This window comes from Pseudophryne corroboree, unplaced genomic scaffold (assembly GCF_028390025.1).
Source record: "Pseudophryne corroboree isolate aPseCor3 unplaced genomic scaffold, aPseCor3.hap2 scaffold_237, whole genome shotgun sequence".
Lineage (NCBI taxonomy): Eukaryota > Metazoa > Chordata > Amphibia > Anura > Myobatrachidae > Pseudophryne > Pseudophryne corroboree.
This window is the reverse complement of record NW_026969024.1, coordinates 81,606-95,209: the sequence shown is the minus strand read 5'-3', so window position 1 is coordinate 95,209 and position 13,604 is coordinate 81,606. Positions and strand designations below refer to the sequence as shown.

The 13,604-nt window shown below is 34.7% G+C and overlaps 1 pseudogene; it reads right to left on the bottom strand.

Annotated features, from left to right (window-relative positions):
- Window positions 1-13,364: 13,364 nt before the first annotated feature.
- LOC135010870 (U1 spliceosomal RNA) lies at window positions 13,365-13,543 on the bottom strand (annotated as a pseudogene).
- Between the last annotated feature and the right edge of the window lie 61 nt (window positions 13,544-13,604).

The window sequence follows — 13,604 nt, the reverse complement described above, 5'->3', positions numbered from 1 at the left end:
CAAGGTCAATTATGTCCCTGGGTGGGATTGAACCACCAACCTTTTGATTAATAGCTGAACACACTAACCGATTGCGCCACAGAGACACTTTGCAAAAACTATATACTGACAAAGACTAATAAGCATTCATCTAGAACGTTTCCTAGAAAAACTTTAAAAAGTCAATAATCTGGAGAGTTTTTGTAAGATGTTTCTTCCAGCAACCAATGAAGAAACACATTGGTACTTTCGCATGATGAGTGAGTGCTTCAGGATCTCTTGCACTTACATGTGCAGCAGAGTACTGCACTGGAAGCATGCTGGGCCCATAACCCAGAGGTAGGCAGATTGAAACTATCCTTTGCTATATGCATTTTTTTTTGTTCATTAAAGTAATCCAAAACTGGGATTGATATTTTAGCTTTTATTTTTACTTAAAGTACAATAACTTTTACCATTTTAATTTGTTTTAATAGTATATTGACAGTATTGTTTTCTTTCAAAAATCCACTTAATTTTCTTTACCCTATTATTAAAATGGTAATTGACAAAAACAAACTACATTGTCACCAGAAGAGCAATACAAAATGTACAAGTGATATATTAAAATCATCTTTCCAGCTTGAATTTCAATGATGCATTGGGGCAACGATTTTGTGAGAAACATCTTCACCCTTAAATAAAGATTTTCTTAATTCCTTACCTGTGTGCTAATTAGATATCACCTTGTTTTCACATTAAACAGACTTCCACATGAGAAAGCAGCAAGGATGCAGTGGCGTTAATGTTTCCTGGTGTCAACCTGTATTATTTCAGTAGATATTGAAATGAGGATGCATCTTGCTGCCTTTCCAATGAAGCAAGTTTAATTTAGTAATAGGTGAAAAACCATCCCTACAAATATGTTAATCAGATACTTGGCTTTGTGGACACTTTTCAGAGAACAAATTAGTTAGCATAAAAATAAAGCCAGAAAATGAAGAGCTGTTTAATCACTCAATTGGATTTTTCTGCCAGCATATTTCTTTTTCTCTGCAACCCACTGCTAAATTGTGCTTCCTAGCTGTTTTTATAAAATCACTGAATCAAATCTAACTCTGATTACATCAGAGAAGGCCAGGTACCCTACACCATAACAGGGGGTTTGAAATTTTGACTTGTCTACTTAAAGATCACCAAAATCTGATAACAAGGTCAATTAAGTCCCTGGGTGGAATTGAACCACCAACCTTTTGGTTATTAGCCTTACACACTAACTGATTGCGCCACAGCAACACTTTGCAAAAGTATATACTGACAAAGGCTAATAAGCATTCATCTAGAACGATTCCTAGAAACATTTTAAAAAGTCAATAATGTGGAGAGTTTTTGTAAGATGTTTCTTCCATCAACCAATGAAGAAACACATTGGTACTTTCCCATGATGAGTGAGTGCTTCAGGATCTCTTGCACTTACATGTGCAGCAGAGTACTGTAATGGAAGCATGCTGGGTCCATAACCCAGAGGTAGGCAGATTGAAACTATCCTCTGCTATATGCATTTTTTTTTGTTAATTAAAGTAATCCAAAACTGGGATTGAAATTTTTGCTCTTTTATTTTTACTTAAAGTACAATAACTTTTACCATTTTAATTTGTTTTAATAGTATATTGACAGTATTGTTTTCTTTCAAAAATCCAATTAATTTTCTTTACCCGATTATTAAAATGGTAATTGACAAAAGCAAACTACATTGTCACCAGAAGAGCAATACAAAATGTACAAGTGATATATTAAAATCATCTTTCCAGCTTGAATTTCAATGATGCATTGGGGCAACGATTTTGTGAGAAACATCTTCACCCTTAAATAAAGATTTTCTTAATTCCTTACCTGTGTGCTAATTAGATATCTCCTTGTTTTCACATTAAACAGACTTCCACATGAGAAAGCAGCAAGGATGCAGTGGCGTTGATGTTTCCTGGTGTCAACCTGTATTATTTCAGTAGATATTGAAATGAGGATGCATCTTGCTGCCTTTCCAATGAAGCAAGTTTAATTTAGTAATAGGTGAAAAACCATCCCTACAAAGATGTTAATCAGATACTTGGCTTTGTGGACACTTTTCAGAGAACAAATTTGTTAGCATAAAAATAAAGCCAGAAAATGAAGAGCTGTTTAATCACTCAATTGGATTTTTTTGCCAGCATATTTCTTTTTCTCTGCAACCCACTGCTAAATTGTGCTTCCTAGCTGTTTTTATAAAATCACTGAATCAAATCTAATTCTGATTCCATCAGAGAAGGCCAGGTACCCTACACCATAACAGGGGTATTCGAAATTTTGACTTGTCTACTTAAAGATCAACAAAATCTGATAACAAGGTCAATTACGTCCCTGGGTGGGATTGAACCACCAACCTTTTGGTTAATTGCCGTACACACTAACTGATTGCGCCACAGCGATACTTTTCAAAAGTACATACTGACAAAGGCTAATAAGCATTCATCTAGAACGTTTCCTATAAAAACTTTAAATAGTCAATAATCTGGAGAGTTTTTGTAAGATGTTTCTTCCATCAACCAATGAAGAAACACATTGGTACTTTCCCATGATGAGTGAGTGCTTCAGGATCTCTTGCACTTACATGTGCAGCAGAGTACTGTAATGGAAGCATGCTGGGTCCATAACCCAGAGGTAGGCAGATTGAAACTATCCTCTGCTATATGCATTTTTTTTTGTTAATTAAAGTAATCCAAAACTGGGATTGACATTTTTGCTCTTTTATTTTTACTTAAAGTACAATAACTTTTACCATTTTAATTTGTTTTAATAGTATATTGACAGTATTGTTTTCTTTCAAAAATCCAATTAATTTTCTTTACCCGATTATTAAAATGGTAATTGACAAAAACAAACTACATTGTCACCAGAAGAGCAATACAAAATGTACAAGTGATATATTAAAATCATCTTTCCAGCTTGAATTTCAATGATGCATTGGGGCAACGATTTTGTGAGAAACATCTTCACCCTTAAATAAAGATTTTCTTAATTCCTTACTTGTGTGCTAATTAGATATCACCTTGTTTTCACATTAAACAGACTTCCACATGAGAAAACAGCAAAGATGCAGTGGCGTTAATGTTTCCTGGTGTCAACCTGTATTATTTCCGTAGATATTGAAATGAGGATGCATCTTGCTGCCTTTCCAATGAAGCATGTTTAATTTAGTAATAGGTGAAAAACCATCCCTACAAAGATGTTAATCAGATACTTGGCTTTGTGGACACTTTTCAGAGAACAAATTTGTTATCATAAAAATAAAGCCAGAAAATGAAGAGCTGTTTAATCACTCAATTGGATTTTTCTGCCAGCATTTTTCTTTTTCTCTGCAACCCACTGCTAAATTGTGCTTCCTAGCTGTTTTTTTATAAAATCACTTAATCAAATCTAACTCTGATTACATCAGAGAAGGCCAGGTACCCTACACCATAAGAGGGGGTTTGCAATTTTGACTTGTCTACTTAAATATCACCAAAATCTGATCACAAGGTCAATTACGTCCCTGGGTGGGATTGAACCACCAACCTTTTGATTAATAGCTGAACACACTAACCGATTGCGCCACAGAGACACTTTGCAAAAACTATATACTGACAAAGACTAATAAGCATTCATCTAGAACGTTTCCTAGAAAAACTTTAAAAAGTCAATAATCTGGAGAGTTTTTGTAAGATGTTTCTTCCAGCAACCAATGAAGAAACACATTGGTACTTTCGCATGATGAGTGAGTGCTTCAGGATCTCTTGCACTTACATGTGCAGCAGAGTACTGCAATGGAAGCATGCTGGGCCCATAACCCAGAGGTAGGCAGATTGAAACTATCCTTTGCTATATGCATTTTTTTTTGTTCATTAAAGTAATCCAAAACTGGGATTGATATTTTAGCTTTTATTTTTACTTAAAGTACAATAACTTTTACCATTTTAATTTGTTTTAATAGTATATTGACAGTATTGTTTTCTTTCAAAAATCCACTTAATTTTCTTTACCCTATTATTAAAATGGTAATTGACAAAAACAAACTACATTGTCACCAGAAGAGCAATACAAAATGTACAAGTGATATATTAAAATCATCTTTCCAGCTTGAATTTCAATGATGCATTGGGGCAACGATTTTGTGAGAAACATCTTCACCCTTAAATAAAGATTTTCTTAATTCCTTACCTGTGTGCTAATTAGATATCACCTTGTTTTCACATTAAACAGACTTCCACATGAGAAAGCAGCAAGGATGCAGTGGCGTTAATGTTTCCTGGTGTCAACCTGTATTATTTCAGTAGATATTGAAATGAGGATGCATCTTGCTGCCTTTCCAATGAAGCAAGTTTAATTTAGTAATAGGTGAAAAACCATCCCTACAAATATGTTAATCAGATACTTGGCTTTGTGGACACTTTTCAGAGAACAAATTAGTTAGCATAAAAATAAAGCCAGAAAATGAAGAGCTGTTTAATCACTCAATTGGATTTTTCTGCCAGCATATTTCTTTTTCTCTGCAACCCACTGCTAAATTGTGCTTCCTAGCTGTTTTTATAAAATCACTGAATCAAATCTAACTCTGATTACATCAGAGAAGGCCAGGTACCCTACACCATAACAGGGGGTTTGAAATTTTGACTTGTCTACTTAAAGATCACCAAAATCTGATAACAAGGTCAATTAAGTCCCTGGGTGGAATTGAACCACCAACCTTTTGGTTAATAGCCTTACACACTAACTGATTGCGCCACAGCAACACTTTGCAAAAGTATATACTGACAAAGGCTAATAAGCATTCATCTAGAACGATTCCTAGAAACATTTTAAAAAGTCAATAATGTGGAGAGTTTTTGTAAGATGTTTCTTCCATCAACCAATGAAGAAACACATTGGTACTTTCCCATGATGAGTGAGTGCTTCAGGATCTCTTGCACTTACATGTGCAGCAGAGTACTGTAATGGAAGCATGCTGGGTCCATAACCCAGAGGTAGGCAGATTGAAACTATCCTCTGCTATATGCATTTTTTTTTGTTAATTAAAGTAATCCAAAACTGGGATTGAAATTTTTGCTCTTTTATTTTTACTTAAAGTACAATAACTTTTACCATTTTAATTTGTTTTAATAGTATATTGACAGTATTGTTTTCTTTCAAAAATCCAATTAATTTTCTTTACCCGATTATTAAAATGGTAATTGACAAAAGCAAACTACATTGTCACCAGAAGAGCAATACAAAATGTACAAGTGATATATTAAAATCATCTTTCCAGCTTGAATTTCAATGATGCATTGGGGCAACGATTTTGTGAGAAACATCTTCACCCTTAAATAAAGATTTTCTTAATTCCTTACCTGTGTGCTAATTAGATATCTCCTTGTTTTCACATTAAACAGACTTCCACATGAGAAAGCAGCAAGGATGCAGTGGCGTTGATGTTTCCTGGTGTCAACCTGTATTATTTCAGTAGATATTGAAATGAGGATGCATCTTGCTGCCTTTCCAATGAAGCAAGTTTAATTTAGTAATAGGTGAAAAACCATCCCTACAAAGATGTTAATCAGATACTTGGCTTTGTGGACACTTTTCAGAGAACAAATTTGTTAGCATAAAAATAAAGCCAGAAAATGAAGAGCTGTTTAATCACTCAATTGGATTTTTTTGCCAGCATATTTCTTTTTCTCTGCAACCCACTGCTAAATTGTGCTTCCTAGCTGTTTTTATAAAATCACTGAATCAAATCTAATTCTGATTCCATCAGAGAAGGCCAGGTACCCTACACCATAACAGGGGTATTCGAAATTTTGACTTGTCTACTTAAAGATCAACAAAATCTGATAACAAGGTCAATTACGTCCCTGGGTGGGATTGAACCACCAACCTTTTGGTTAATTGCCGTACACACTAACTGATTGCGCCACAGCGATACTTTTCAAAAGTACATACTGACAAAGGCTAATAAGCATTCATCTAGAACGTTTCCTATAAAAACTTTAAATAGTCAATAATCTGGAGAGTTTTTGTAAGATGTTTCTTCCATCAACCAATGAAGAAACACATTGGTACTTTCCCATGATGAGTGAGTGCTTCAGGATCTCTTGCACTTACATGTGCAGCAGAGTACTGTAATGGAAGCATGCTGGGTCCATAACCCAGAGGTAGGCAGATTGAAACTATCCTCTGCTATATGCATTTTTTTTTGTTAATTAAAGTAATCCAAAACTGGGATTGACATTTTTGCTCTTTTATTTTTACTTAAAGTACAATAACTTTTACCATTTTAATTTGTTTTAATAGTATATTGACAGTATTGTTTTCTTTCAAAAATCCAATTAATTTTCTTTACCCGATTATTAAAATGGTAATTGACAAAAACAAACTACATTGTCACCAGAAGAGCAATACAAAATGTACAAGTGATATATTAAAATCATCTTTCCAGCTTGAATTTCAATGATGCATTGGGGCAACGATTTTGTGAGAAACATCTTCACCCTTAAATAAAGATTTTCTTAATTCCTTACTTGTGTGCTAATTAGATATCACCTTGTTTTCACATTAAACAGACTTCCACATGAGAAAACAGCAAAGATGCAGTGGCGTTAATGTTTCCTGGTGTCAACCTGTATTATTTCCGTAGATATTGAAATGAGGATGCATCTTGCTGCCTTTCCAATGAAGCATGTTTAATTTAGTAATAGGTGAAAAACCATCCCTACAAAGATGTTAATCAGATACTTGGCTTTGTGGACACTTTTCAGAGAACAAATTTGTTATCATAAAAATAAAGCCAGAAAATGAAGAGCTGTTTAATCACTCAATTGGATTTTTCTGCCAGCATTTTTCTTTTTCTCTGCAACCCACTGCTAAATTGTGCTTCCTAGCTGTTTTTTTATAAAATCACTTAATCAAATCTAACTCTGATTACATCAGAGAAGGCCAGGTACCCTACACCATAAGAGGGGGTTTGCAATTTTGACTTGTCTACTTAAATATCACCAAAATCTGATCACAAGGTCAATTACGTCCCTGGGTGGGATTGAACCACCAACCTTTTGATTAATAGCTGAACACACTAACCGATTGCGCCACAGAGACACTTTGCAAAAACTATATACTGACAAAGACTAATAAGCATTCATCTAGAACGTTTCCTAGAAAAACTTTAAAAAGTCAATAATCTGGAGAGTTTTTGTAAGATGTTTCTTCCAGCAACCAATGAAGAAACACATTGGTACTTTCGCATGATGAGTGAGTGCTTCAGGATCTCTTGCACTTACATGTGCAGCAGAGTACTGCAATGGAAGCATGCTGGGCCCATAACCCAGAGGTAGGCAGATTGAAACTATCCTTTGCTATATGCATTTTTTTTTGTTCATTAAAGTAATCCAAAACTGGGATTGATATTTTAGCTTTTATTTTTACTTAAAGTACAATAACTTTTACCATTTTAATTTGTTTTAATAGTATATTGACAGTATTGTTTTCTTTCAAAAATCCACTTAATTTTCTTTACCCTATTATTAAAATGGTAATTGACAAAAACAAACTACATTGTCACCAGAAGAGCAATACAAAATGTACAAGTGATATATTAAAATCATCTTTCCAGCTTGAATTTCAATGATGCATTGGGGCAACGATTTTGTGAGAAACATCTTCACCCTTAAATAAAGATTTTCTTAATTCCTTACCTGTGTGCTAATTAGATATCACCTTGTTTTCACATTAAACAGACTTCCACATGAGAAAGCAGCAAGGATGCAGTGGCGTTAATGTTTCCTGGTGTCAACCTGTATTATTTCAGTAGATATTGAAATGAGGATGCATCTTGCTGCCTTTCCAATGAAGCAAGTTTAATTTAGTAATAGGTGAAAAACCATCCCTACAAATATGTTAATCAGATACTTGGCTTTGTGGACACTTTTCAGAGAACAAATTAGTTAGCATAAAAATAAAGCCAGAAAATGAAGAGCTGTTTAATCACTCAATTGGATTTTTCTGCCAGCATATTTCTTTTTCTCTGCAACCCACTGCTAAATTGTGCTTCCTAGCTGTTTTTATAAAATCACTGAATCAAATCTAACTCTGATTACATCAGAGAAGGCCAGGTACCCTACACCATAACAGGGGGTTTGAAATTTTGACTTGTCTACTTAAAGATCACCAAAATCTGATAACAAGGTCAATTAAGTCCCTGGGTGGAATTGAACCACCAACCTTTTGGTTAATAGCCTTACACACTAACTGATTGCGCCACAGCAACACTTTGCAAAAGTATATACTGACAAAGGCTAATAAGCATTCATCTAGAACGATTCCTAGAAACATTTTAAAAAGTCAATAATGTGGAGAGTTTTTGTAAGATGTTTCTTCCATCAACCAATGAAGAAACACATTGGTACTTTCCCATGATGAGTGAGTGCTTCAGGATCTCTTGCACTTACATGTGCAGCAGAGTACTGTAATGGAAGCATGCTGGGTCCATAACCCAGAGGTAGGCAGATTGAAACTATCCTCTGCTATATGCATTTTTTTTTGTTAATTAAAGTAATCCAAAACTGGGATTGAAATTTTTGCTCTTTTATTTTTACTTAAAGTACAATAACTTTTACCATTTTAATTTGTTTTAATAGTATATTGACAGTATTGTTTTCTTTCAAAAATCCAATTAATTTTCTTTACCCGATTATTAAAATGGTAATTGACAAAAGCAAACTACATTGTCACCAGAAGAGCAATACAAAATGTACAAGTGATATATTAAAATCATCTTTCCAGCTTGAATTTCAATGATGCATTGGGGCAACGATTTTGTGAGAAACATCTTCACCCTTAAATAAAGATTTTCTTAATTCCTTACCTGTGTGCTAATTAGATATCTCCTTGTTTTCACATTAAACAGACTTCCACATGAGAAAGCAGCAAGGATGCAGTGGCGTTGATGTTTCCTGGTGTCAACCTGTATTATTTCAGTAGATATTGAAATGAGGATGCATCTTGCTGCCTTTCCAATGAAGCAAGTTTAATTTAGTAATAGGTGAAAAACCATCCCTACAAAGATGTTAATCAGATACTTGGCTTTGTGGACACTTTTCAGAGAACAAATTTGTTAGCATAAAAATAAAGCCAGAAAATGAAGAGCTGTTTAATCACTCAATTGGATTTTTTTGCCAGCATATTTCTTTTTCTCTGCAACCCACTGCTAAATTGTGCTTCCTAGCTGTTTTTATAAAATCACTGAATCAAATCTAATTCTGATTCCATCAGAGAAGGCCAGGTACCCTACACCATAACAGGGGTATTCGAAATTTTGACTTGTCTACTTAAAGATCAACAAAATCTGATAACAAGGTCAATTACGTCCCTGGGTGGGATTGAACCACCAACCTTTTGGTTAATTGCCGTACACACTAACTGATTGCGCCACAGCGATACTTTTCAAAAGTACATACTGACAAAGGCTAATAAGCATTCATCTAGAACGTTTCCTATAAAAACTTTAAATAGTCAATAATCTGGAGAGTTTTTGTAAGATGTTTCTTCCATCAACCAATGAAGAAACACATTGGTACTTTCCCATGATGAGTGAGTGCTTCAGGATCTCTTGCACTTACATGTGCAGCAGAGTACTGTAATGGAAGCATGCTGGGTCCATAACCCAGAGGTAGGCAGATTGAAACTATCCTCTGCTATATGCATTTTTTTTTGTTAATTAAAGTAATCCAAAACTGGGATTGACATTTTTGCTCTTTTATTTTTACTTAAAGTACAATAACTTTTACCATTTTAATTTGTTTTAATAGTATATTGACAGTATTGTTTTCTTTCAAAAATCCAATTAATTTTCTTTACCCGATTATTAAAATGGTAATTGACAAAAACAAACTACATTGTCACCAGAAGAGCAATACAAAATGTACAAGTGATATATTAAAATCATCTTTCCAGCTTGAATTTCAATGATGCATTGGGGCAACGATTTTGTGAGAAACATCTTCACCCTTAAATAAAGATTTTCTTAATTCCTTACCTGTGTGCTAATTAGATATCACCTTGTTTTCACATTAAACAGACTTCCACATGAGAAAACAGCAAAGATGCAGTGGCGTTAATGTTTCCTGGTGTCAACCTGTATTATTTCCGTAGATATTGAAATGAGGATGCATCTTGCTGCCTTTCCAATGAAGCATGTTTAATTTAGTAATAGGTGAAAAACCATCCCTACAAAGATGTTAATCAGATACTTGGCTTTGTGGACACTTTTCAGAGAACAAATTTGTTATAAAAATAAAGCCAGAAAATGAAGAGCTGTTTAATCACTCAATTGGATTTTTCTGCCAGCATTTTTCTTTTTCTCTGCAACCCACTGCTAAATTGTGCTTCCTAGCTGTTTTTTTATAAAATCACTTAATCAAATCTAACTCTGATTACATCAGAGAAGGCCAGGTACCCTACACCATAAGAGGGGGTTTGCAATTTTGACTTGTCTACTTAAATATCACCAAAATCTGATCACAAGGTCAATTACGTCCCTGGGTGGGATTGAACCACCAACCTTTTGATTAATAGCTGAACACACTAACCGATTGCGCCACAGAGACACTTTGCAAAAAGTACATACTGACAAAGACTAATAAGCATTCATCTAGAACGTTTCCTAGAAAAACTTTAAAAAGTCAATAATCTGGAGAGTTTTTGTAAGATGTTTCTTCCAGCAACCAATGAAGAAACACATTGGTACTTTCGCATGATGAGTGAGTGCTTCAGGATCTCTTGCACTTACATGTGTAGCAGAGTACTGCACTGGAAGCATGCTGGGCCCATAACCCAGAGGTAGGCAGATTGAAACTATCCTTTGCTATATGCATTTTTTTTTGTTCATTAAAGTAATCCAAAACTGGGATTGATATTTTAGCTTTTATTTTTACTTAAAGTACAATAACTTTTACCATTTTAATTTGTTTTAATAGTATATTGACAGTATTGTTTTCTTTCAAAAATCCAATTAATTTTCTTTACCCGATTATTAAAATGGTAATTGACAAAAACAAACTACATTGTCACCAGAAGAGCAATACAAAATGTACAAGTGATATATTAAAATCATCTTTCCAGCTTGAATTTCAATGATGCATTGGGGCAACGATTTTGTGAGAAACATCTTCACCCTTAAATAAAGATTTTCTTAATTCCTTACCTGTGTGCTAATTAGATATCACCTTGTTTTCACATTAAACAGACTTCCATATGAGAAAACAGCAAAGATGCAGTGGCTTAGATTTTTGAAAGAAAACAATACTGTCAATATACTATTAAAACAAATTAAAATGGTAAAAGTTATTGTACTTTAAGTAAAAATAAAAGCTAAAATATCAATCCCAGTTATGAATTACTTTAATGTACAAAAAAATAATGCATATAGCAAAGGATAGTTTCAATCTGCCTACCTCTGGGTTATGGGCCCAGCATGCTTCCATTGCAGTACTCTGCTGCACATGTAAGTGCAAGAGATCCTGAAGCACTCACTCATCATGCGAAAGTACCAATGTGTTTCTTCATTGGTTGCTGGAAGAAACATCTTACAAAAACTCTCCAGATTATTGACTTTTTAAAGTTTTTCTAGGAAACGTTCTAGATGAATGCTTATTAGTCTTTGTCAGTATGTATTTTCTGCAAAGTGTCTCTGTGGCGCAATCGGTTAGTGTGTTCAGCTATTTATCAAAAGGTTGGTGGTTCAATCCCACCCAGGGACGTAATTGACCTTGTGATCAGATTTTGGTGATATTTAAGTAGACAAGTCAAAATTGCAAACCCCCTCTTATGGTGTAGGGTACCTGGCCTTCTCTGATGTAATCAGAGTTAGATTTGATTAAGTGATTTTATAAAAAAAACAGCTAGGAAGCACAATTTAGCAGTGGGTTGCAGAGAAAAAGAAAAATGCTGGCAGAAAAATCCAATTGAGTGATTAAACAGCTCTTCATTTTCTGGCTTTATTTTTATGATAACAAATTTGTTCTCAGAAAAGTGTCCACAAAGCCAAGTATCTGATTAACATCTTTGTAGGGATGGTTTTTCACCTATTACTAAATTAAACTTGCTTCATTGGAAAGGCAGCAAGATGCATCCTCATTTCAATATCTACGGAAATAATACAGGTTGACACCAGGAAACATTAACGCCACTGCATCTTTGCTGTTTTCTCATGTGGAAGTCTGTTTAATATGAAAACAAGGTGATATCTAATTAGCACACAGGTAAGGAATTAAGAAAATCTTTATTTAAGGGTGAAGATGTTTCTCACAAAATCATTGCCCCAATGCATCATTGAAATTCAAGCTGGAAAGATGATTTTAATATATCACTTGTACATTTTGTATTGCTCTTCTGGTGACAATGTAGTTTGTTTTTGTCAATTACCATTTTAATAATCGGGTAAAGAAAATTAATTGGATTTTTGAAAGAAAACAATACTGTCAATATACTATTAAAACAAATTAAAATGGTAAAAGTTATTGTACTTTAAGTAAAAATAAAAGAGCAAAAATATCAATCCCAGTTTTGGATTACTTTAATTAACAAAAAAAAATGCATATAGCAGAGGATAGTTTCAATCTGCCTACCTCTGGGTTATGGACCCAGCACTTCCATTACAGTACTCTGCTGCACATGTAAGTGCAAAAGATCCTGAAGCACTCACTCATCATGGGAAAGTACCAATGTGTTTCTTCATTGGTTGATGGAAGAAACATCTTACAAAAACTCTCCACATTATTGACTTTTTAAAATGTTTCTAGGAATCGTTCTAGATGAATGCTTATTAGCCTTTGTCAGTATGGACTTTTGCAAAGTGTTGCTGTGGCGCAATCAGTTAGTGTGTAAGGCTATTAACCAAAAGGTTGGTGGTTCAATCCCACCCAGAGACTTAATTGACCTTGTTATCAGATTTTGGTGATCTTTAAGTAGACAAGTCAAAATTTCAAACCCCCTGTTATGGTGTAGGGTACCTGGCCTTCTCTGATGTAATCAGAGTTAGATTTGATTCAGTGATTTTATAAAAACAGCTAGGAAGCACAATTTAGCAGTGGGTTGCAGAGAAAAAGAAATATGCTGGCAGAAAAATCCAATTGAGTGATTAAACAGCTCTTCATTTTCTGGCTTTATTTTATGCTAACAAATTTGTGCTCTGAAAAGTGTCCACAAAGCCAAGTATCTGATTAACACCTTTGTAGGGATGGTTTTTCACCTATTATTAAATTAAACTTGCTTCATTGGAAAGGCAGCAAGTGATGTCATCCAAGCAGTGGGTCAAAGTTGGCTTCAAACCTCGTCTGCTTATGAAAAGAGAAAAGGGGTATGCAGGGCATGGCGGCCTTTTGCGGTGCTTGGATGACCCCTAGTTCGCATTAAATAATGCAGTCGAGTTTCCCACATTTGGGGAAATCACAGGGGTCAGCATACCCAGAATGCAATGAATGAACCGCTCCCTGGGAGAACAGTCTTCATGACCATGGTATCTCCTATGCAAAATAAGTATGATTTGGGATAGGGCTGGGGAGGGCCGCTGCTCAGGCACATCTCTGTCAAGTAAAGGAGAT